At 47.4% G+C, this 24,333-nt stretch overlaps 1 long non-coding RNA gene across 1 annotated transcript in view; it reads left to right on the forward strand.

Moving 5' to 3' along the window:
* The window catches only part of LOC141092223 (uncharacterized), a 595,377-nt gene that overhangs the window by 206,818 nt on the left and 364,226 nt on the right, over positions 1 to 24,333 (forward strand). The window contains exon 2 of the long non-coding RNA XR_012232715.1: positions 584 to 721. This is a non-coding gene — a long non-coding RNA (uncharacterized lncRNA). The remainder of the gene's footprint in view (positions 1 to 583; positions 722 to 24,333) is intronic.

Raw genomic sequence — 24,333 nt, forward strand, 5'->3', positions numbered from 1 at the left:
TCCGTAGCCAGCGTCTATAGCGGCCGTTCGAGGCAGCGACACCGTGCGCTCAGAGGGCCTAGAGGAACTCTATCCCCGTGTCCTTGGGGTAGAGTGCTGTGGCCGCTTTCTGTGCGCTTTTTGACCGGGCTCTGTGAGCTAAACAGGCTCCGGTATTTGCGTTCAGCGGCTGTGTGGCTCTGTGAGTCAACATAGTTCGCTCCTGTTCACACTGGGTGACGTAACCCACGTGTGACTGTTTTCACGCCACTCTATTCTTCCACCATTACCTAGCAGCAGTGTACCACCTCTGCACGGTGGACCCCGGGCTGCGAACGTGCCTACTATTATTTATAATTTGGTGCATTCCGCCAGCCCTAACAATATCTCATAGCTATGATAATGTTGAGTCCTTGTCATCGGGTGGCAGAAGAAGCCAATGACCCAGAAAAGACTTACAACTAATCATTAGATTGAAGAAAATGTCCCTTTCAGAGCCTTTTTGTGCTTGTTTTATCTTTGTATATTTATTATTCTTTTGGGACATAATATCCACTTTTGATTTGTATATACTAATTATAATAATTTTATTTCTATTCCGCAGCACTTTACATTACAGAGGGGACATGTACAAGCAATAAAGACATTACAGAATAACACATAATTCAACAGATGCCAAGAGGAGTGAGGGTCCCACTACTCGCAAGCTACAGTCTATGAGGAAATTGGAGAGACACGAAAGGTAAAAAGAGCTTGTATTGTAAGGACCAGCCATCAATATAATAAATAGGGTTTGTACAGAATGCTGCATGAATCGGTCACCAGCCAGTGTGTGTGCAAGTACAGACGCAGATGGCTTTTAGGTGCATTAAGGGTGAGAACAAAGGCTACGAGGGATCAGATTTGGAGGACAATTTTGTATGGGCAAAACAGAGATAGTTAGATAAGTGAGGTGTGGTGATAGGCCGGTCTAACAAAAAGTGTTTTAGGTAATACTTAAAACTGTTGGTATTGGAAATTAATCAAATTGTCTGCGTTAGCATTCCAAAGAATTGTGCAGAAAGAATCAAGTCCTGGAGACGGGAGTGGTTAGGATATTATCAGAACAGAGGGCACAGGTAGGGTGATAGATCGAGACGAGGAGGAGATGTGTGGTGCTGAATTGCTGTGTGGATGAGAGTGATGATTTTATAAAGTACTCTATATACTCGTGTATAAGCCGACCCCCTAATTTTGCCACAAAAAACGGGGAAAACTTATTGACTTGTGAATAAGCCTAGGGTGGAAAATGCAGCAGCTAATGGTAAATTTCAAAAATAAAAATAGATACCAATAAAAGTAAAATTAATTGAGACATCAGTAGGTTAAATGTTTTTGAATATCCATATTGAATCAGGAGCCCCATATAATGCTCCATATAGTTCATGATGGCCCCATAAGATGCTCCGTACAAAATACGCCCCATATAATGCTGCACAAAGGTTAATGATGGCCCCATATGCTGCTCCATAAAGTTTATGGCCCCATAAGATGCTTCATAGAATAATATGCCCCATATGCTGCCCCATAAAGGTTATGGTCCCATAAGATGCTCCATAGAATAATATGACCCATATGCTGCTCCATAAAGGTTATGGCCCCATAAGATGCTCCATAGAATAATATGCCCCATATGCTGCCCCATAAGATGCTCCATAGATTATGCCCCCATATGCTGCTCCATGAGATGCTCCATAGATTATGTCCCCATAGGCTGCCCCCATATGCTGCTCCATGACATGCTCCATATATTATGCCCCCATATGCTGCCCTCATAAAATGCTACATATATTATGCCCCCATATGCTTCCCCCATAAGATGCTCCATAGATTATGCCTCCATATGCTGCCCCCATAAGATGCTCCATATATTATACCCCATATGCTGCTGCAAATAAAAGAAAAAAAATGACATACTCACCTCTCCATCGCTGGGGGCCAGGTGCCGGTGTCACCGCTCGCTCAGAGCCCCCCGGCACCTCAGATATTCACCTGCCCCGGTCCATCGCTGCTCGCTGCTGTCTGCAGCATCCTCTGTCAGTGATGTTCAGGCAGCAGAGGGCGCGGCAAGCACTAGCCACATCATCACGCCCTCTGCTGCCTGAATGTCACTGACAGAGGACGCAGCAGACAGCGGCAAGCAGCAATGGATCGGGAGACAGGTGAATATCGCATATACTTATCCCCTCCTGGCATGGTCTCTGCAGCCCCCCCCCCGCTTCTCCCACATTCTCCCATCCTTCCTTCAGCGGTCACGTGGTACCGCTCATTAAAGTTATAAATATATGCCTATTCATGACTTTAATGAGCGGTACCATGTGACCGCTGAAGGAAGGGAGACCGTGGGAGAAGCAGGGGGGCTGCAGAGACGCACCAGGAGGGGTCAGTATGATCTGACACCCCCACCTCCCCTCCCCCGCCAACCCCCTGGCGTATATGACTCGCGTATAAGCCGAGAGGGGGATTTTCAGCCCCAAAAAATGGGCTGAATATCACGGCTTATACGCGAGCATATACGGCACTCTATATTGGATGGGTAACCAGTGCAATGTCTCACAAAGGGTGCAGGTATCGGTGTAACTGCTAGAGAGGTATATGATCCTGGCTGCTGCATTCAGGTCAGATTGGACAGGGAAGAGTTTAGTAAGAGGGAGACCAATCAGAAAAGAGTTGCAATAGTCCAGACAAGAATGAATAGGAGCGACAGTAAGCGTTTTTCAGTATAATAAAAGAATAGAATAAATTATATGAAAGTAGAATTTTCTGCACGAGTTTAAGAGAATGGTTGAATTTAAATTTCATCATACTTGTTCATCATTTGTTGGAGGTGCTGGTTCTGCATGGGAACATTTGCATGGTAATGCTCACCTGACCTGACCCCAAGGATGTCCAGTACATGAACGTTTATATCTCCTCATCCAGAACAGCACTCACACAACTCTACTTTCCCCAGGCTATAATGCTCCAGTGCTCCGGTTATAATACATGGGGAGGATTTCTCCTGTTGCTTGTACACAAAAGACGAGTTTTACAAAGTTGCATGTCTGTGAATATTTCCCAGGTGAGCCTGGTGATTTGCAGAGGAGCCATTAAGAGCCTGGTCTGTATGTATAATGGATGTCTAACAGGAAATAAAGCGAAGAAAGTCAATGGGGACCGGGGAAAGTCTCACAAAAAAAGAAGCTGCGAAGAATGCGGAGAACACGCCATCAATAATTCACCCACTAACATCCACTTTAAGAATATTTGCCCTGTATCCAGCACGAAACATCCCACATACCACCCAGCATCATCCACCCCTGGAGTTTGGATTTCTTTCATTCAAGGATCTCGAAAATGTACAGATGCCACAGAGCTGACGTGGCTTTCTATTATTCCTATATAAGAGTACAGATAACCGATACTGAAAGCGTCCTGAGTACACGGGTGTACACAGGGTGTGTTAATATCCCGAGCTGAAGGGGGTGCCACACATGGCCTGGAACTCAGGGCTCACAACCATTGCTTGGATGCTAAAGCCTATAGGTAGGCAAAATTTCCACACCCGCATGCCACCACCGCTGCTTCTTGGTGCGCTCAGTGAGCCTGCCTGTAGCTGCCTATGCAGAGCACATGAAGTGAGATGATGTTGTCATTGGCGGCTGCTGAGATGACAAAGCTCAGTATAATGAACTGAGTTTTGTTACCTTGGTCGTTGACTATGTGTCACAAGTGTGTCACATCCTCCTGGGAGATCTGGGCTTAGAAGAGCACCATGTATTGTGAATCAAAGATCTTCCATTTAGCCTGTGTGTTTGTGTCCCATATTAAAAGAATTTGGTTTACTTTTATGGTGGAGAAGTTAACAACCCTTTCTATGCTGATCAGAAACTTACAGCTCCTTTTCAGCTGATTCTGATCTGGTCATTATCTCTCCCTATAAAACCTGGCCAAACTAAATTAAAGCTTTGCTCCCCAGCTCCTTGGAGATGCTGTGCTGAATTGAAGATTGTTGCTGCTACTTGAGATTGTTGCATGCTGTTTTTTGGTGGATGCTTTCCTCATTGCCCTATTCCCATTTGGTTGGTACATTCCTATCCTTCCTTATATACCTCTCTATCTTTGGTGAGTGTTTGTGCCACACTCCTCGGTGTGTCCGGGATGCAGTTACTGACAGCACGTCAGTCCAATCTGGTATAGGGGTGTGCTGAAGCTGTCAGTACTTTGATTGACAGCTTGGCCATCCTATCTGGTACATGGGTGTGCTGAACTGTCAGTGTGTTGTTAGACAGCTCGACTATCAAATCTGAATCTGGCTGTCTCCAACTGTACATTATTCCAGGTGTTTGCCTTGCTGCTTAACTGAGCTGGTTCTCCCAGACCTCTGCTAGATGAGCATTCAGCTTGTGAGGTTTGTTTGTTCTTTCCTGTGCCTTGAGTTTTGTATGCTTGATCTTTTGCTGCCTGACCTTGGACCTCGTTGTGTCTGTTTAACCCCTTCTGCTCTGATCCGTTATCCTCCTGGTATTCTGACCATGGAACGTTACCTGAGCACGCTTTTGTCTATTCCTTCAGTTTATGATGTACCATCCTGGCTTCTGACCTTGGACTTGTTGATCACTCTGACTTACGGCTTGGCCGTGAGAAGTGACTAGCGTCACATTTTGTATGCCAATTGTTTTCTGCTATCCCTGTTTTATTTTTGTGCCTTCTTTTCTTACATTTCTGTCCCAGGCCTCATAGGGTGTGGGAGGGGGCAGATCATGGTTTAACAGGAGCATAGTAAGGTCGGAGACTCGGGCCTCTCTACCTTTAAGAGTACCTCCAGGGCAGGAATAGTTAGAGTGCCAGGGACAGTTTGAGGTCCCCCTTCCTTACAAAAGACCATCACAGCATGACACTGGAGAGCGTAGCAGTCGATTATAGATTCAGCTCCACTACTATGCTCTGCATAAGCAGAAAAAAGATTACAAAAGATGAACAGCTAATGAATAATGGCTGTATTGATTCAAGTGCAGTCATATAGTACAATACGGTCTTCATTCGTTACTAAGAGCGGCTTTGTATTTTTACTCCTTTTCTAGCCATAGCTAGGATTAGGGTTAAGGCTGGGGATTGGTTTAGGGTTAGGCTTAGACTTCAGGATGGGATTAAGGTAATAAAAATGTTAAATTGAAAAGGCAAAAAAAGTTTAAAAAAATCTGAACACAAATAAAAATCTAACAACATATTATTTTTTATTTTTTAAAATTTTTAGCAAAAAAAAAAAATCCTAAAAGAACAATCCATAATGACATCAGTATGAACCATAAATTACAGCACACATTCTAGGTGGATAAGAGGTATAGTAAACGACTTATGGGAGGGACTCGGGGAGCGATAATGGTTTGCAGGGTGTTTGCACAAATAGTGTGAATAGCATGATGCATCAAGTGGTTCTAACTAGCAGCAAATGAAGACAACTACCACCACTTGTCTGCTTGGAAGTATTAAAAAATTATTAGGAATTTGCACTTTACTAGAACCAAAAAAAGTTGACAGCTGTGGAGTCACTTGGTTAAACTTAGCACATCTGGCCCATACCTGCTAAGATGAACCAAGTGACTCTACAGTTGTCCACGTTCTCTTTGTTCTAGTAAAGCGCAAATTCCTCCTATTTTCCATTGGCACAAAATACTCGCCATGCCCCAGGAGCTGACAACCCACAATGTGCCCTGTACCCAAACAACCAGTTTACTACTTTGTATTGATAAAGGGCAAGAACCAAGATGCAGCTGAATAGAAATGGAAGTCTTTTCCATCTTGAGAAAATTTTGATTTGACTTTACATCCTAAGCCTTGTGGGAAGGCCTTTTTTGTGGTCATTATTGACTTCTAGGACTGCTACCTCCAAGTGACAGCAATAGAGCCCTGTTCTCTTCTTCCTTGATGGGGTTATTTTGACACATTCCTTCCCCCCAGGAACCCATCACCGTATATGTGGTAAAGCAGGTACACAGGATGCAGTGATGAGTCGTGAGACTGAGTATACTTTTGAAAATAACTTTTATAAATGAATGCCACTAGGGCTATACTAAGCAACCAGAAAAAATAACAATAAATGTTCACGCAGGGACTCAAAACAACCAAACACTATTAAAGGGAGTACGACTACCCCGGCAGAGGCCGGCTACTATAAGGCCGCGGTATGGCCAACTATGGGTCCTTAGTGTCTATATTGCCACTTATCTGTTCTGTCATCCCTCGGCGTCTCTGAAGAAGATACTTTGGTGTCGTAGTTGCTGGGCCCAGTTGTTGAGGATCTGGCGTCGTCTTCGGGTGCTCCAGCACCCAGGGGAGTAGGGGCACAACAGGACCTGAAGGGGTCCTTTGAGGTGGTGACCCCCTAGGAAGAACAGCGGGGTCATGCTTAGTCAAGAGTTTTAAGGAGACTCCAGTCCCCCCAAACAGGGTTGTGTCACAGTTTCCAGGGATGGCGGTTTACAGGCCACGCGCACGGCCTGGGGCTATGCACTAAGTCTCTCTGCTAGCGAGGAGCAGGCCCCAACTGCCGACTGCAGAGGGGGAATGGCAGCTGTGGGCGGTGATGAACAGGCCATAGCCACGGGCTGCACCTGGGCGGCAGCGTCCATGGGAGGCCGCGGTAGGCCGCAACTGTGGACTGAAGTCGAGCGGTAGTCATCGTGAGAGGCAGCGGACAGTGCGTGACAGGCTGGAGTACAGCGGCAACGGCCGTGGATGTCCGTGGGTAGGCCGCGACTCCGGACTGGAGTGAAGCGGTAGTCTCTGGTCGGTAATCCCGGCGTCTCCTAACAACAGGCCACTGTAAATGTCCCCTAAGCTGCTGGCTTCCTCTCCCTTCAGTGTCCGTTGCTCCGGCTTTCTCAAACTCACACAGTCTCCTGCTCTGTCTCTGCCGTGCTGCCAACTGACTCACCTGCGCATTTCCTGTCCCTTTTATACTCGCCCCTCCCCTTGCTGTTCTGTCACTCTCAGCCGTCCATCTCCCTCTTTCGCTCCCCGGGTACAGTTCCCTTAGGAACTTAGATGGCGGTCTCCTTGGTTCCGTCCCGGACACTCTGCGGGGGCCCTCAACCCCACATATACACGTCTTGGAGGCGGCTCCTTAGCTATTCCCTTGGTGCAGAAGTGTTGATAATTGTGTATGTGAGGAGGGGTGTACACCGCATCATGTAGCAACCTGTCCGATGTAGAAGAGCTGTTTTGCCACTGCTTTGTACTAACTTAGTGAGTGGAGAAGATTTAGTCATTTTATTTGCAGCCTTGGTAATCCATCATGATACGACCATAAATTGTGTCCAGTGATCGACTCTTCTCAGTGGCGGATTATAATGAGGTCAATTTGGGCAGTTGCCCCGGGCCCAGTGGGGTTAAGGGGCCCACAGCCCAGGCCAGTAAATTGCCCCATTATAATCCACCACCGCGCAGGGCCGGATTATAGGCAGGGCAGGCGGGGCTTCAGCCCCGGGGCCCCCACCACAAGAGCTTCTAAGGGGGCCCCCACCACATTCCTGCTGGCTGCTGCAATGGCACTCCATCTTCTCCCCACCTAAAAGTGAGTGACCGTGGGGGCGGCATTATGTGCTCTGCTACCAGCAGCATCTACAAGTAGCGTGAACGCTGATGCTGCTGGTAGCGTGCAAAGGCTTGTGATGAGCTCACAGGAGGTAAGGTGTCAGGGCCCCCGATCATGTGACCCCTGTCTCCTCCCCTCCTGTGACCTCATCACAGGTCCTGTGCGCACAGCACAGAGCACTGAGAGCAGCCATGTATGTGGAGTGAGGTTCTGCGGGTGGAGGTCGGTGCTGGAGGCTCCATTATTCTCTATGTGGAGTGCGGCTCTGCGGGTGGAGGTCGGTGCTGGAGGCTCCATTATTCTCTATGTGGAGTGCGGCTCTGCGGGTGGAGGTCGGTGCTGGAGGCTCCATTATTCTCTATGTGGAGTGTGGCTCTGCGGGTGGAGGTCGGTGCTGGAGGCTCCATTATTCTCTATGTGGAGTGCGGCTCTGCGGGTGGAGGTCGGTGCTGGAGGCTCCATTATTCTCTATGTGGAGTGCGGCTCTGCGGGTGGAGGTCGGTGCTGGAGGCTCCATTATTCTCTATGTGGAGTGCGGCTCTGCGGATGGAGGTAGGTGCTGGAGGCTCCATTATTCTCTATGTGGAGTGCGGCTCTGCGGGTGGAGGTCGGTGCTGGTGGCTCCATTATTCTCTATGTGGAGTGCGGCTCTGCGGGTGGAGGTCGGTGCTGGAGGCTCCATTATTCTCTATGTGGAGTGCGGCTCTGCGGGTGAAGGTCGGTGCTGGAGGCCCCATTATTCTCTATGTAGAGTGCGGCTCTGCGGGTGGAGGTCGGTGCTGGAGGCTCCATTATTCTCTATGTGGAGTGCGGCTCTGCGGGTGGAGGTCGGTGCTGGAGGCCCCATTATTCTCTATGTGGAGTGCGGCTCTGCGGGTGGAGGTCGGTGCTGGAGGCTCCATTATTCTCTATGTGGAGTGCGGCTCTGCGGGTGGAGGTCGGTGCTGGAGGCCCCTTTATTCTCTATGTGGAGTGCGGGTGGAGGTCGGTGCTGGAGGCCCCATTATTCTCTATGTAGAGTGTGGCTCTGCGGGTGGAGGTCGGTGCTGGAGGCTCCATTATTCTCTATGTGGAGTGCGGCTCTGCGGGTGGAGGTCGGTGCTGGAGGCTCCATTATTCTCTATGTGGAGTGCGGCTCTGCAGGTGGAGGTCGGTGCTGGAGGCCCCATTATTCTCTATGTGGAGTGCGGCTCTGTGGGTGGAGGTCGGTGCTGGAGGCCCCATTATTCTCTATGTGGAGTGCGGCTCTGCGGGTGGAGGTCGGTGCTGGAGGCTCCATTATTCTCTATGTGGAGTGCGGCTCTGCGGGTGGAGGTCGGTGCTGGAGGCTCCATTATTCTCTATGTGGAGTGCGGCTCTGCGGGTGGAGGTCGGTGCTGGAGGCTCCATTATTCTCTATGTGGAGTGGGGCTCTGCGGGTGGAGGTCGGTGCTGGAGGCTCCATTATTCTCTATGTGGAGTGCGGCTCTGCGGGTGGAGGTCTGTGCTGGAGGCTCCATTATTCTCTATGTGGAGTCTGGCTCTGCGGGTGGAGGTCGGTGCTGGAGGCCCCATTATTCTCTATGTGGAGTGGGGCTCTGCGGGTGGAGGTCGGTGCTGGAGGCTCCATTATTCTCTATGTGGAGTGCGGCTCTGCAGGTGGAGGTCGGTGCCGGAGGCCCCATTATTCTCTATGTGGAGTGCGGCTCTGCGGGTGGAGGTCGGTGCTGGAGGCTCCATTATTCTCTATGTGGAGTGGGGCTCTGCGGGTGGAGGTCGGTGCTGGAGGCTCCATTATTCTCTATGTGGAGTGCGGCTCTGCAGGTGGAGGTAGGTGCTGGAGGCCCCATTATTCTCTATGTGGAGTGCGGCTCTGCGGGTGGAGGTCGGTGCTGGAGGCTCCATTATTCTCTATGTGGAGTGCGAGTGGAGATCGGTGCTGGAGGCTCCATTATTCTCTATGTGGAGTGCGGCTCTGCGGGTGGAGGTCGGTGCTAGAGGCTCCATTATTCTCTATGTGGAGTGTGGCTCTGCGGGTGGAGGTCGGTGCTGGAGGCTCCATTATTCTCTATGTGGAGTGCGGCTCTGCGGGTGGAGGTAGGTGCTGGAGGCCCCATTATTCTCTATGTGGAGTGCGGCTCTGCGGGTGGAGGTCGGTGCTGGAGGCTCCATTATTCTCTATGTGGAGTGCGGCTCTGCGGGTGGAGGTCGGTGCTGGAGGCTCCATTATTCTCTATGTGGAGTGCGGCTCTGCGGGTGGAGGTCGGTGCTGGAGGCCCCATTATTCTCTATGTGGAGTGCGGCTCTGCGGGTGGAGGTCGGTGCTGGAGGCTCCATTATTCTCTATGTGGAGTGCGGCTCTGCGGGTGGAGGTCGGTGCTGGAGGCTCCATTATTCTCTATGTGGAGTGGGGCTCTGCAGGTGGAGGTCGGTGCTGGAGGCTCCATTATTCTCTATGTGGAGTGTGGCTCTGCGGGTGGAGGTCGGTGCTGGAGGTTCCATTATTCTCTATGTAGAGTGTGGCTCTGCGGGTGGAGGTCGGTGCTGGAGGCCCCATTATTCTCTATGTGGAGTGGGGCTCTGCGGGTGGAGGTCGGTGCTGGAGGCTCCATTATTCTCTATGTGGAGTGTGGCTCTGCGGGTGGAGGTCGGTGCTGGAGGTTCCATTATTCTCTATGTAGAGTGTGGCTCTGCGGGTGGAGGTCGGTGCTGGAGGCCCCATTATTCTCTATCTGGAGTGTGGCTCTGTGGGTGGAGGTCGGTGCTGGAGGCTCCATTATTCTCTATGTGGAGTGCGGCTCTGCGGGTGGAGGTAGGTGCTGGAGGCCCCATTATTCTCTATGTGGAGTGGGGCTCTGCGGGTGGAGGTCGGTGCTGGAGGCTCCATTATTCTCTATGTGGAGTGCGGCTCTGCGGGTGGAGGTCGGTGCTGGAGGCCCCATTATTCTCTATGTGGAGTGCGGCTCTGCGGGTGGAGGTCGGTGCTGGAGGCTCCATTATTCTCTATGTGGAGTGCGGCTCTGCGGGTGGAGGTAGGTGCTGGAGGCCCCATTATTCTCTATGTGGAGTGGGGCTCTGCGGGTGGAGGTCGGTGCTGGAGGCTCCATTATTCTCTATGTGGAGTGCGGCTCTGCGGGTGGAGGTCGGTGCTGGAGGCCCCATTATTCTCTATGTGGAGTGCGGCTCTGCGGGTGGAGGTCGGTGCTGGAGGCCCCATTATTCTCTATGTGGAGTGAGGCTCTGCGGGTGGTCGGTGCTGGAGGCCCCATTATTCTCTATGTAGAGTGTGGCTCTGCGGGTGGAGGTCGGTGCTGGAGGCCCCATTATTCTCTATGTGGAGTGTGGCTCTGTGGGTGGAGGTTGGTGCTGGAGGCCCCATTATTCTCTATGTGGAGTGCGGCTCTGCGGGTGGAGGTCGGTGCTGGAGGCTCCATTATTCTCTATGTGGAGTGCGGCTCTGCGGGTGGAGGTCGGTGCTGGAGGCTCCATTATTCTCTATGTGGAGTGCGGCTCTGCGGGTGGAGGTCGGTGCTGGAGGCCCCTTTATTCTCTATGTGGAGTGCGGGTGGAGGTCGGTGCTGGAGGCCCCATTATTCTCTATGTGGAGTGCGGCTCTGCGGGTGGAGGTCAGTGCTGGAGGCTCCATTATTCTCTATGTGGAGTGCGGCTCTGCGGGTGGAGGTCGGTGCTGGAGGCTCCATTATTCTCTATGTGGAGTGTGGCTCTGCGGGTGGAGGTCGGATCTGGAGGCTCCATTATTCTCTATGTGGAGTGCGGCTCTGCGGGTGGAGGTCGGTGCTGGAGGCTCCATTATTCTCTATGTGGAGTGTGGCTCTGCGGGTGGAGGTCGGTGCTGGAGGCTCCATTATTCTCTATGTGGAGTGGGGCTCTGCGGGTGGAGGTCGGTGCTGGAGGCTCCATTATTCTCTATGTGGAGTGCGGCTCTACGATTCGTGACCCCCGTCACGTGACGAGGGGGGCCCACAGAGTCTGAACTGCCCCGGGCCCTGGCTACCCTTAATCCACCCCTGACTCTTCTATGTTACATTAAAGAGAGATTTTCCAACATCACCATCCACCGGCTGTGCCATAAGTGACCACTGCAGGGACTATATCAAGAACAGCCTCTGAGATGACTCCTACTGTTGCTTCCAGACTGGATGGAGAGATGGCCACATATATGCAGATTTTTCCATATACATTTGCATAAAGTTTTCAGAACTTTTTTGTGCAGTATGATGCTACTGGGTAGAAGTATTACACCGTGTAATGCCTGCAGCTCTGTGGAGATCCACAGCCATGAGCTGCACCAAAGACTCAGCAATGGGGCATGAAGGGAAAACTCCATTCTGCTCCATTTGTAAACTGTATATATTTATTTTAATTGTGAAAACAATATTCTGAAATGATCCTGCGGGAAATTGGTGGATGAGTTGTGCCAACTAAGTTCTTCCTTTCTTTTCCAGGCCATGCCCTTTCCATGTCCCATTTAGCACCCTCTGAATGTGCATCTGGTCACTGGGGCACAGTCTGATGACCACGTATTCCATTACCGCACATAGGGAGCTTCCAGGGAGATGTTTGCGGCACTAAGTAGATCAGCCAACTCTCTCGGGAGTTTTCTGGAGCCTCTGGGAGAGTTTCCAAGTCTGAGTTTAGATGGCACAGTAGATTTTCCTGCAGTCCTATGTAAATCTACAGCAAGAAATCTTATGGTATTGTCATAAGTGGGAGCAAATAATTCATCTCTGCTACATCACATGAAACCTGCAAGACATCAAGTATGGAAACTCATAATTCTGGTCAACCTGCTTCTCCCGTATCCCTGCAGTTCAGAAGTCTATTGATCCTTGGTGGCTAATATGGAGGCCATGAAGTTAAAAGGAGAAATTAGTTTTAAAGGGTTTGATCATGGCCTCCTCCTATTGTAAGACCCAAAAAGGACGGAGGAATGTATTTATTTTTCAGACCTGGATGACGGATTATATTTTAGTCTCTGCTCCAAACAGACCAATTATGTGATACTTCGCCATACCTCCGCTCCGCCGCAGCCGCATGCCATGCTCAGCACTTTATCATCCTATAAATAAAGGCGCAATTTCTGGATGAGAAGAAATGCAATAAAAGGAGAAGTGAATTACGGAGTCATCAGGCTGAAGTCTCTCGTCTTATTTGCCGCAGAAGCTATTGAAGAACACTAAATTCACAGTGGGATGAGCGTCCTGGGAATCAAAGACGCGCGGTAATGGTGTCATCTGATATTACGGATTTGAGATACTGCCGTAATGATTCATCCAGACAGAACATTCCGCAACATAAAGCTAAAGGGACTGCAGACGTTCGGGGGAAGAGCGTCCCGATTCGAGCTTTATGGTGACCCGTTGGAAGCTCGTCATGTCTGGACTGGAGATATTAATGTAAGTCCTGAACCTCTGCACAGGTGGTTCGTCAATGGGACTGATGGACCGTGAGCTCTTCCACGAATGTTTGGTGATGCTATGACAGATTAATCACTACAAGGGCAAGTTGTGATCCTCCAACTTCTGCGTAGTTACAGTGTGATACATCTCATATAAAAGTAAAACATGGCAGCTTTCCACCTTAAACAGCGCCATCTCAGTATATAGGTGTGTTTGGTATTACAGCTTACAGCTATTGAAATGAATGGGACTAGGCGGCAATACCAAATACAACCACTACACAGGGGTGGCACTATTTTATATAAAGTGGCTTTGTGTTTTTAATCCATGACCACCCCTCTCTTATTTGCATATATAGATTCATGGAGGTGGTCCTCTCTACCTTGGAACCTCGCCCCCCTCTGTTAGCCAGAGTGGCTCCTTAATTTTCCTAATGACAGTGATTGGACCAGCTGCTGGTGGACACAACCCATACCCCATTCATCACACATAACATTCCCCTCCACGAGTCTGTCCCACTCCCCAAAGACACTGGAGTACAAGACACAATCCAGAATTGATGGATTCCCAGAGGTTAGAGGGGTTTTTGGCAAGACATTGGAAACTATTCCAGCAGGATTTCCAATTTTCTAGGAGCCGCCTGGACATTCCCGCACTTGGCAACAGTCCTCAAAGTTGCCAAATAAGGAATATGGTTGTATAGTCACATGGTAAACCACATGGTGCTTCTTAGCCAATACACTTTCTATAATGAATCATGTGATCCAGTAAGTGTTTCCTGTTTTTCACAAGCCCTGGAATATAAATCACATGACACTTTTTAGAGCTGCTGATTGGCTGATATAGATCATGCGATACATTATGTCGGTTCCTAGGACTGAGAAATGATTCTTTTTTAGCTAAACTTTCTGACATTTTTAAGAAGTGCAATAACATTTATTGGTATAATTTCATTAGGAAATCAAATTGATGAATTTAATTTAATAGGTCTGTCTTGTTTATAGAAGTAGTCTGGAACTTTTACTATTTATGACCCATCCCTAAGGTAGGTTTTAAATATTAGATTAGCGGAGACACCACCATTGGTCAGCTAGCCATGAACTGTAACTTTCTGAAAAGCCCCTTGAAGCATGCATGGGATAGTCAAAACGGCAGTTTATGAAAATTTGCATTAGAGACTCATTTACTTTATTTATGTATAGTCTTGAGGCAGTGACTTATTAATGGCAACAATGCCAATAGCAGTGTGTGATGGTGTGATATGGTGTGTTGGATATCATTCTGTCTATGTTAATATTTTTACTGATTTTCGGAGTGTTGTCTTGTTGCTCTGTATCATTCTGTATATTCCCCATCTTGTATAGATTCTTAAGGGGGTTTTACACATAGCGATATCGCTAGCGATATCGCTATAACGTCACCGATTTTGTGACATTATAGCGATATCGCTATGTGTGATACTTACCTCCGACCGGCTCCCCCCACTGCCCATCGTTGATCGCGCGAGAATGTCCGGCTCCATTTCTCGTTGGGCGCTTCCTGCTGGGCTTCATGCTGTGACGACGAACGACGCGTGGAGGCGGGCGGGTGGACGTCATGGTTCACTGTGTGTGAAAGGTAAGTATCGTCCGCTGTATCACTGCTTCATCGCTGTGAGGTCTGCCTGTGTGACAGCTCACTAGCGATCATTTTGCGATGCACCAGCGATCCTGACCGGGTCGGATCGCTGGTCATTTCGCTGGTGCATCGCTAAATGTAAAAGGGCCTTTACAACAGGTCCGATAATTGAATTAGCTCAGGTACCATCTGCAGCCTGAATGTGCCCATTCCTCTTGATGAACCCCTGCTGACTTTTCCTGACTGTCCATTCATGACCCTCCTGCTCTCCAAATGCCGCAAATCACCCCCTATAGTGCCTTGATCTCTGAGGCACAGTTCCCAGGTCTGGGGGGCCTGAAAACCATCTGACCTGTCTGCCTACCCCTGCATATAAGGAGGGAGCCTGAGGAGGACATTCAAGCCAGTAAGATTTTATCCTTTGTGAGATGCTGATGCTAAGGCCAGCACCCCAGAAAGATTTAGAGAAACCCTGATTACCCTGGAAGATACTGCTGGAGGAGCCCTATATGGAGAAGTATCTGGAGCCATATCGAACTCTAAGAGGAGGATTGTGACTCATCTTCAGGGACAGTTATCCCGTTACTGGACTGTATCGTGTTCCTGGACTATTTCATCCTCTGTGTGGTGGATTGTTTTATGGCCCTTTCAGTTTGCACGTAATAAAGGTTCTCGGGACTGTTCACTCGTCTCTCGCTCTGTTCATTGTGTCATACCTGAGTAGGACCCAGTGACACTGTGTATAACCCCCATCTCCCATAGCGAGATCACTAGCGAGATCGCTGTTGCGTCACCGATCTCGCCTGCGATCTCGCTATGTGTGACACATAGCAGTGAAAATGAGGATGAGTGACCTCATGGAGATCAACATCCAACACTGCGGAGACACCATCACATGTTTCTCAACGCAGTGATGCTAGAGCAATGCCCCCATCCCTTATGGGAAATATGCAAAAACATGTAAATCAACAGCCACGGAGACACCATCATATGTTTCTCAACGCAAGCAATGACTAGCCCGGTCTTTCACCGGGAAGGAACAACCACGGGAAGGGCAGTCTCCAATGAAGGAAACCACCTATGCCAAAACATGGCATCCATCCACAGACAGCTGTTTCGGGGTAATTGCCCCCCATCAGTGTGGAGTAGGAAACTGGCTAGTAGGAGCAATGCCTAGTAAAAGACTGTGAAAATGAGGATGAGTGACCTCATGGAGATCAACATCCAACACTGCGGAGACACCATCACATGTTTCTCAACACAGTGATGCTAGAGCAATGCCCCCATCCCTTATGGGAAATATGTAAAAACATGTAAATCAACAGCCGCGGAGACACCATCACATGTTTCTCAACGCAAGCAATGACTAGCCAGGTCTTTCACCGGGAAGGAACAACCACGGGAAGGGCAGTCTCCAATGAAGGAAACCACCTATGCCAAAACATGGTATCCATCCACAGACAGCTGTTTCGGGGTATTGCCCCTCATCAGTGTGGAGTAGGAAACTGGCTAGTAGGAGCAATGCCTAGTAAAAGACTGTGAAAATGAGGATGAGTGACCTCATGGAGATCAACATCCAACACTGCGGAGACACCATCACATGTTTCTCAACGCTGTGATGCTAGAGCAATGCCCCCATCCATTATGGGAAATATGTAAAAACATGTAAATCAACAGCCGCGGAGACACCATCACATGTTTCTCAACGCAAGCAATGACTAGCCAGGTCTTTCACCGGGAAGGAACAACCACGGGAAGGGCAGTCTCCAATGAAGGAAACCACCTATGCCAAAACATGGTATCCATCCACAGACAGCTGTTTCGGGGTATTGCCCCTTATCAGTGTGGAGTAGGAAACTGGCTAGTAGGAGCAATGCCTAGTAAAAGACTGTGAAAATGAGGATGAGTGACCTCATGGAGATCAACATCCAACACTGCGGAGACACCATCACATGTTTCTCAACGCAGTGATGCTAGAGCAATGCCCCCATCCCTTATGGGAAATATGCAAAAACATGTAAATCAACAGCCGCGGAGACACCATCACATGTTTCTCAACGCAAGCAATGACTAGCCAGGTCTTTCACCGGGAAGGAACAACCACGGGAAGGGCAGTCTCCAATGAAGGAAACCACCTATGCCAAAACATGGTATCCATCCACAGACAGCTGTTTCGGGGTATTGCCCCTCATCAGTGTGCAGTAGGAAACTGGCTAGTAGGAGCAATGCTTGTAAAATATGTATTTGTTGTGGGCTGTCAGATGGTCATCACATAGGGACTTCTCACACTACATACAGGATTTCACAGCCAGGACAGGAGTGTTTGTATAGTAAATAGAAAAGATCCTGGTCTCCTCCATATTAGGCTGAGTAGATGTGAAAATCTCCACTATATTCCCCAGAAGACTTGATGAAATAACAGTCCTTGATGCTGCTACATTAAAATAATCACTTTTTTCAGGGCTAAATCACACAGATTCTATTCTGTTATAATAACACAATAATACCACTTATATCTGCAATTTGTTTACGGTGACGTGTGGCAGTAGGTATAGCGTATGACCAGTGGTGTAACTACAAAGTTATAGGCCCCGGTTCAAACTTTCAAATCGGACCCCCCATGCCAAAATACATGCACATCTTCGCTCCGCACACCTCCTACACTCACGGCTCCGTTCCGCACACCTCGTACATGCGCAGCTCCGCTCCACACACCTCGAACATGCGCACATCTCCGCTCCGTACATCTTATACACACGCACATCTCCGCTCCGTACACCTCATACACATGCACATCTCTGCTCCGTACACAAGCGGCTCTGCTCCGTCCACCCCATACACATATGACTCCGCTCCGTACACATGCACATCTCCACTCTGTACACACACGGCTCTGCTCCGTCCACCTCATACATATGTGGCTCCACTCCGTACACTTTGTACACACACAGCTCCACTCCGTACACCTCGTAACACACGGCTCCGCTCTGTACACCTCATACACACGGCTCCTCTCCGTACACCTCGTACACACGGCTCCTCTCCGTACACCTCGTACACACACGGCTCCGCTCCATGCACCTCGTACACACACGGTTCCACTCTATACACCTTGTACACACATGGCTCTGCTACATCCACCCAAAAATTTATCAAAACTGTCAGTGTTATTTGTGTTACTTCAAATTTGTTGCTGCCATATACAAGAAAAATTATTTTCAGGGCCGGTTTAAATCTCTTCTATAGTCTACAATAATACCGCTCTTATCTGCAATTTGTCTATGGTGAGGTGTTGCAGTAGGTATAGTATATTACTGCCATCTAGTCAGGGATCATTGCCTTATAAATTCTAAGCCTTGCTGCTGCTTTTTTCCTTGGACCGATTTGTATTTTTTACAGTGTTCTGTATTCAGAAATTTATGTGTCCATTCACAGTTTCTCTGTAGCATCTTCTGTATGTAAGCGGTAGTGGTGGGACACTTTACATTACTGGAGCTGGAATTACCACTTCTGGACTCTTGAGAGCTTTGTTTCCATCTATTTCTGGTTGCTTCGTGATGTGTGTTTGGGGTCATTGTCCTTCTGGAAGACCCATGACCTAGGATGCAAACCCAGCTTTCAGACCCTGGGCACTACATTGTAACCCAAAATCCTTTAGTAATCTTCACATTTCATGATGCCTTGCACAGAGTCAAGGCACCCTGGGCCATAGGCAGCAAAACCACACCTAAATATTTTTGAATCTCCCCCATATTTGACTGTAACTACTGACTTCTTTTATTTGTAGGCCTCATTCCATTTACAAACAGTAGAATGATGTGCTTTGCCAAAAAGATCTATCTTGGTCTCATCTATCCACAAGACACCTGCTGGCCCTCTAAAAATAGTGGAGGCCACCTCATGTCTCTATATAAATTGTGAGGACCACCTGCTGGCCCTCCAAGTTTCAAACTTTACAGTATTAATATGAAAAAGAAAATTTGGATAAATTATATTGCAGTAGCAATTTACAACTATGCAAAGCATGGCCGACTGCCGGCCCTCCAAAAGTGCTCAGTGAGGGCTGGCTACTGGCCCTCTAACAATAATAAGGGCCGCCTGATGGCCCTCTACAAATAGTGATGGCCGACCAATGGCCCTGAAAAAAAATTTTAGCTTTCAGAGTCCCTCCTTCGTAAATTAAACAGGATGTATCTGATTATGTCTCACACACCACATGGTCAGATGAGGTATTGAAATGCTAAAATTACATTGCTTGGTGAATGTTTTTTTCACCATTGAAAGCAACCCAGACATGCAAAAACATTTTGTGTGAACATAGCCCAAGTTGTGGGTTTTTTTTTTTCTTTTATTTATTTTTTCTTATATACAAGTCATTAACCTGGAAATAATGTTTCCTAAAATTTTTTCCAGTGAAATCCATTTTAACTGCAGTTTTGTATGTTTTATTGTCAGTCTGTAAAAGTGGTGTAATACTCTGACAACATTGTTCCCAGCAGTGACCTAGGAGTCAGAGATGCTTCCAGGGATCTTCCCCATGCTGTTCCCATGCCATTTCAGCACTGTTTCAAGTGTTTTCAAACATTGTTAGACCTCCAAGGGGGCTGCCGGAAAAATCCTCACGTTTCCTATTGACTGACCTACATTATACTCGTTACCAGGTATGGACTGGGACTGAAATTCCGCCCTGGCATTTGAAATCACACAGGCCCATGGTGTCCCCATCCCCAAGCACCAGATGGGATATATTACTAATATTACCCTGGATGAAGGAAAGGAAGATTTACTACAAGACCAATATTTCTAATGATACATGTGGCATGCAGGGGAAAGTGACAGAGTCAGCGAAATTGTGCTCCGACACATCTCCTAACAGAATGGGTGTCTTGAGAACATTGATTCCGTTAACAATGTAGCAGACAAGGCAGCCTATGACCTGACAGGCCCATCTGGCATTTGCCAGAATTGCCAGATGGCCAGTCAGACCCTGCTCGTTACTCGAGTTGAGCACCCAAGCATTACGATTTACTCAAATCGCGTAACGACTCGAGTACCTGAGCATTTTAGTGCTCACTCATCACCAGATGAGATACCTGGTAATATAATACATAGTAACATGATAAGATATATGTCAACATACTATGATACATTGTAGGTTTGCTGTGTAATTAGGCAGATCTTCATTACATATTCAGAGTATCCAAATAGTAAATGTGTTTATATACAGTAACAATATTATGTGTAGAATGTAATCTACGTGTCTATGTAGCTATTGAGTCTATTTTTATACAGTCATGACCGAAAGTGTTGGCATCTTTGAAATTATTCCAGAAAATGAAGTATTTCTCCCAGAAAATGATTGCAATTAACCCCTTTCTGACATCCGACGTACTATCCCGTCCATGGGACCCGGGCCCCTATGCCCATGGACGGGATAGTACGTCTCAGCGATAAGCAGCGCCCACGTGTTGAGCGCCGCTGATCGCGGCCAGGTGTCAGCTGATTATCACAGCTGACACCCGGCACAATGTGTCAGGGGCGGTCACAGACCGCCCCCGACATGTTAACCCCTTGTGTACCGGTGGTTAAAGGGAAGCATCGGCAGGGAGGGGGCTCCCTCCGTGCTTCCCTGAGCCCCCCACGGCAGCGCAATGTGCAGCGCTGCTGCGGGGGGCTCCTTTCCTGCAGGCCCCCGAATCCAAGATGGCTACGGGGGCCTTCGGTGGCCTGCAGGAAGCTGGCTTCCTCAGTGCCTGCAAAGCGCAGGCATGAGGAAGCCTTCTGCAGTGCCTGTGACAGATTGCTGATCTGTCACAGTGATCTGTGATGTGACAGATCAGCGATCTGTCACAGGACAGTGATGTCCCACCTGGGACTATTTACTAAAGTTAAAAAAAAAATTAAAAAAGTGTTAAAATAATTTAAAAAAAATCGCCAAATAAATTAGAAAAAAAAAAAATATTCCCCCAAATAAATCCATTTTTTGGAAATAAAAAAAAAAAAAACAATAAAAGTACACATATTAGGTATCGCCGCGTCCGTAACGACCCGCCCTATAAAACTGTCCCATTAGTTAATCCCTTTATCGAACCCCTTAAAAAATAAAAATAAAAAACGAAGCAAAAAATATTGATTTATTATCATACCGCCAAACAAAAAGTGTAATAACGCGCGATCAAAAAGACGCATATAAATATCCATGGTACTGCTGAAAACGTCATCTTGTCCCGCAAAAAACGAGCCACCACACAGCATCATCAGCAAAAAAATAAAAAAGTTATAGCTCGCAGAATAAAGCGATGCAAAAATAATTATTTTTTATATAAAATAGTTTTCATTGCATAAAACCGACAAAACATAAAAAAACGGCCTAAATGAGGTAACGATGTAACCGTACTGACCCGAAGAATAAAACCGCTTTATCAATTTTACCGCACGCGGAACGGTGTAAACGCACCCCCCCCCAAAAGAAATTCATGAAACGCTGGTTTTTGTTCATTCTGCGTCCCAAAAATCGGAATAAAAAGCGATCAAAAAATGTCACGTGCCCGAAAATGGTACCAATAAAAGTGTCAACTCGTCCCGCAAAAAATAAGACCTCACATGACTCGGTGGGTCAAAATACGGAAAAATTATAGCTCTCAATATGTGGTGATGCAAAAACTATTTTTACAATAAAAAGCGTCTTTTAGCGTGCGACAGCTGCCAAACATAAAAACCGCCATAAATAGTAAATCAAACCCCCCGTTATCACCCCCTTAGTTAGGGAAAAATAATAAAATAAAAAAAATGTATTTATTTCCATTTTTCCATTAGGGTTAGGGTTAGGGCTAGGGTTAGGGCTAGGGTTAGGGTTGGGTTAGGGTAGGGTTAGGGTAGGGTTAGGGCTAGGGTTAGGGTTAGGGTTAGGGTTAGGGCTAGGGTTAGGGTTAGGGCTGAGATTAGGGTTAGGGGTGTGTTGGGGTTCGGGTTGGAGTTAGAATTGGGGGTTTCCACTGTTTGGGCACATCAGGGGCTTTCCAAATGCAACATTGCGTCTGATCTCAATTACAGCCAATTCTGAGTTGAAAAAGTCAAATGGTGCTCCTTCCCTTCCAAGCTCTGCCATGCGCCCAAACAGTGTTTTACCCCCACATGTAGGGTATCAGCCTACTCAGGACAAATTGCAAAACAATTTTTGGGGTCCAATTTCTCCTGTTACCCTTAGGAAAATAAAAATTGGGGGCAAAAATATCATTTTTGTGGAAAAAAATGATTTTTTTATTTTCACGTCTGAGCGTTATAAACTTCTGTGAAGCACTTGGGGGTTCAAAGTGCTCACCACACATCTAGATAAGTTCCGTGGGGGGTCTAGTGTCCAAAATGGGGTCACTTGTGGGGAGTTTCAATAGTTTAGGTACATCAGGGGCTCTCCAAACGCACATGACACCCGCAGACCATTCCATCAAAGTCTGCATTCCAAAACGTCACTGCTTCCCTTCCGAGCCCCGACGTGTGTCCATACAGTAGTTTTCTCCCACATATGGGGTGTCAGTGTACTCATGACAAATTGGACAACAAATTTTGGGGTCCAATTTCTCCTGTTACCCTTGGGAAAATGAAAAAATTGGGGACTAAGTGATCATGTTTGTGGAAAAAATACGATTTTTTTATTTTCATGCCCTGGCATTATAAACTTCTGTGAAGCCCTTGGGGGTTCAAAGTGCTCACCTCACATCTAGATAAGTTCCTTAGGGGGTCTAGTTTTCAAAATGGGGTCATTTGTGGGGGGTTTCCACTGTTTAGGTACATTAGAGGCTCTCTAAATGCAACATGACACCCGCAGACCATTCCATCAATGTCTGCATTCCAAAACGTCACTACTTCCCTTCCGAGCCCTGACGTGTGTCCATACAGTAGTTTTCTCCCACATATGGGGTGTCAGCGTACTCAGGACAAATTGGACAACAACGTTTGGGGTTCAATTTCTCCTGTTACCCTTGGGAAGATAAAAAAAATTGGGGACTAATTGATCATGTTTGTGGAAAAAATACGATTTTTTTATTTTCATGCCCTGGCATTATAATCTTCTGTGAAGCCCTTGGGGGTTCAAAGTGCTCACCTCACATCTAGATAAGTTCCTTAGGGGGTCTAGTTTTCAAAATGGGGTCATTTGTGGGGGTTTCCACTGTTTAGGTACATTAGGGGCTCTCCAAAGGCAACATGACACCCGCAGACCATTCCATCAATGTCTGCATTCCAAAACGTCACTACTTCCCTTCCGAGCCCCGAAGTGTGCCCATACAGTAGTTTTCTCCCACATATGGGGTATCGGCATACTCAGGACACATTGGACAACAACTTTTGGGGTCCAATTTCTCCTGTTACCCTAGGGAAAATAAAAAAAATGGTGACTAAAAGATCATGTTTGTGGGAAAAAATACGAATTTTTTATTTTCACGCCCGGGCGTTATAAACTTCTGTGAAGCACTGGGGGTTTCAAAGTGCTCACCACACATCTAGATAAGTTCCTTGGGGGGTCTAGTTTACAAAATGGTGTCATTTGTGGGGGGTTTCCACTGTTTAGGTACATCAGGGGTTTTCCAATCGCGACATGGTGTCCGATCTCAGTTCCAGCCAAAAACGTCAAATGGTGCTGCTTCCCTTCCGAGCTCTGCCATGCTCCCAAATAGTGGTTTACCCCCACATGTGGGGTATCAGCGTACTCAGGACAAATTGCACAATAACTTTTAGGGTCCTGTTACCCTTGGAAAAATAAGAATTGAGGGTGAAAAGATCTTTTTTGTGGAAAAAATATGATTTTTTAATTGTACTGCTGTATGTTATAAACTTCTGTGAAGCCCTTGGGGGTTCAAAGTTCTCACCACACATCTAGATAAGTTCCTTAGGGGGTCTAGTTTCCAAAATGGTGTCATTTGTGGGGGGTTTTCACTGTTTTGGTACATCAGGGGTTTTCCAATTGCGACATGGTGTCATCTCAATTCCAGCCAAAAACGTCAAATAGCGCTGCTTCCCTTCCAAGCTCTGCCATGCGCCCAAATAGTGGTTTACCCCCACATGTGGGGTATCAGAGTACTCAGGACAAATTGCACAATAACTTTTAGGGTCCTGTTACCCTTGGGAAAATAAAAATTGGGGTGAAAAGATCATTTTTGTGGAAAAAATATGATTTTTTAATTGTACCGCTGTACGTTATAAACTTCTGTAAAGCCCTTGTGGGTTCAAAGTTCTCACCACATATCTAGATAAGTTCCTTGGGGGGGTCTAGTTTCCAAAATGGGGTCACTTGTAGGGGGTTTCCACTGTTTAGGTACATCAGGGACTCTCCAAACGTGACATGGCGTCCGATCTGAATTCCAGCCAATTTTGCATTGAAAAAGTCAAACGGCGCTCCTTCCATTCTGAGCTCTGCCATGCGCCGAAACGGTCATGCCCCCCACAAATCAGGTATCAGCGTACTCAGGACAAAGTGCACAATAACTTTTGCAGTCCAATTTCTCCTGTTACCCTTGGTAAAATAAAAAAAATTGAACCTGAAGTATTTTTTTTGTGAAAAAAAGTTAGATGTTCATTTTTTTTTAAATATTCAAAAAAATTCCTGTGACGCACCTAATGGGTTAATAACCTTCTTGAATGTGGTTTTGAGCGCACCTTAAGGGGTGCAGTTTTTAGAATGGTGTCACTTTTGGGTATTTTCTATCATATAGACCCCTCAAAGTGGCT

The sequence above is a fragment of the Dendrobates tinctorius genome, unplaced genomic scaffold (genome assembly GCF_039654945.1).
Source record: "Dendrobates tinctorius isolate UK_male_01 unplaced genomic scaffold, ASM3965494v1 ptg000058l, whole genome shotgun sequence".
Taxonomy (NCBI): Eukaryota; Metazoa; Chordata; class Amphibia; order Anura; family Dendrobatidae; genus Dendrobates; species Dendrobates tinctorius.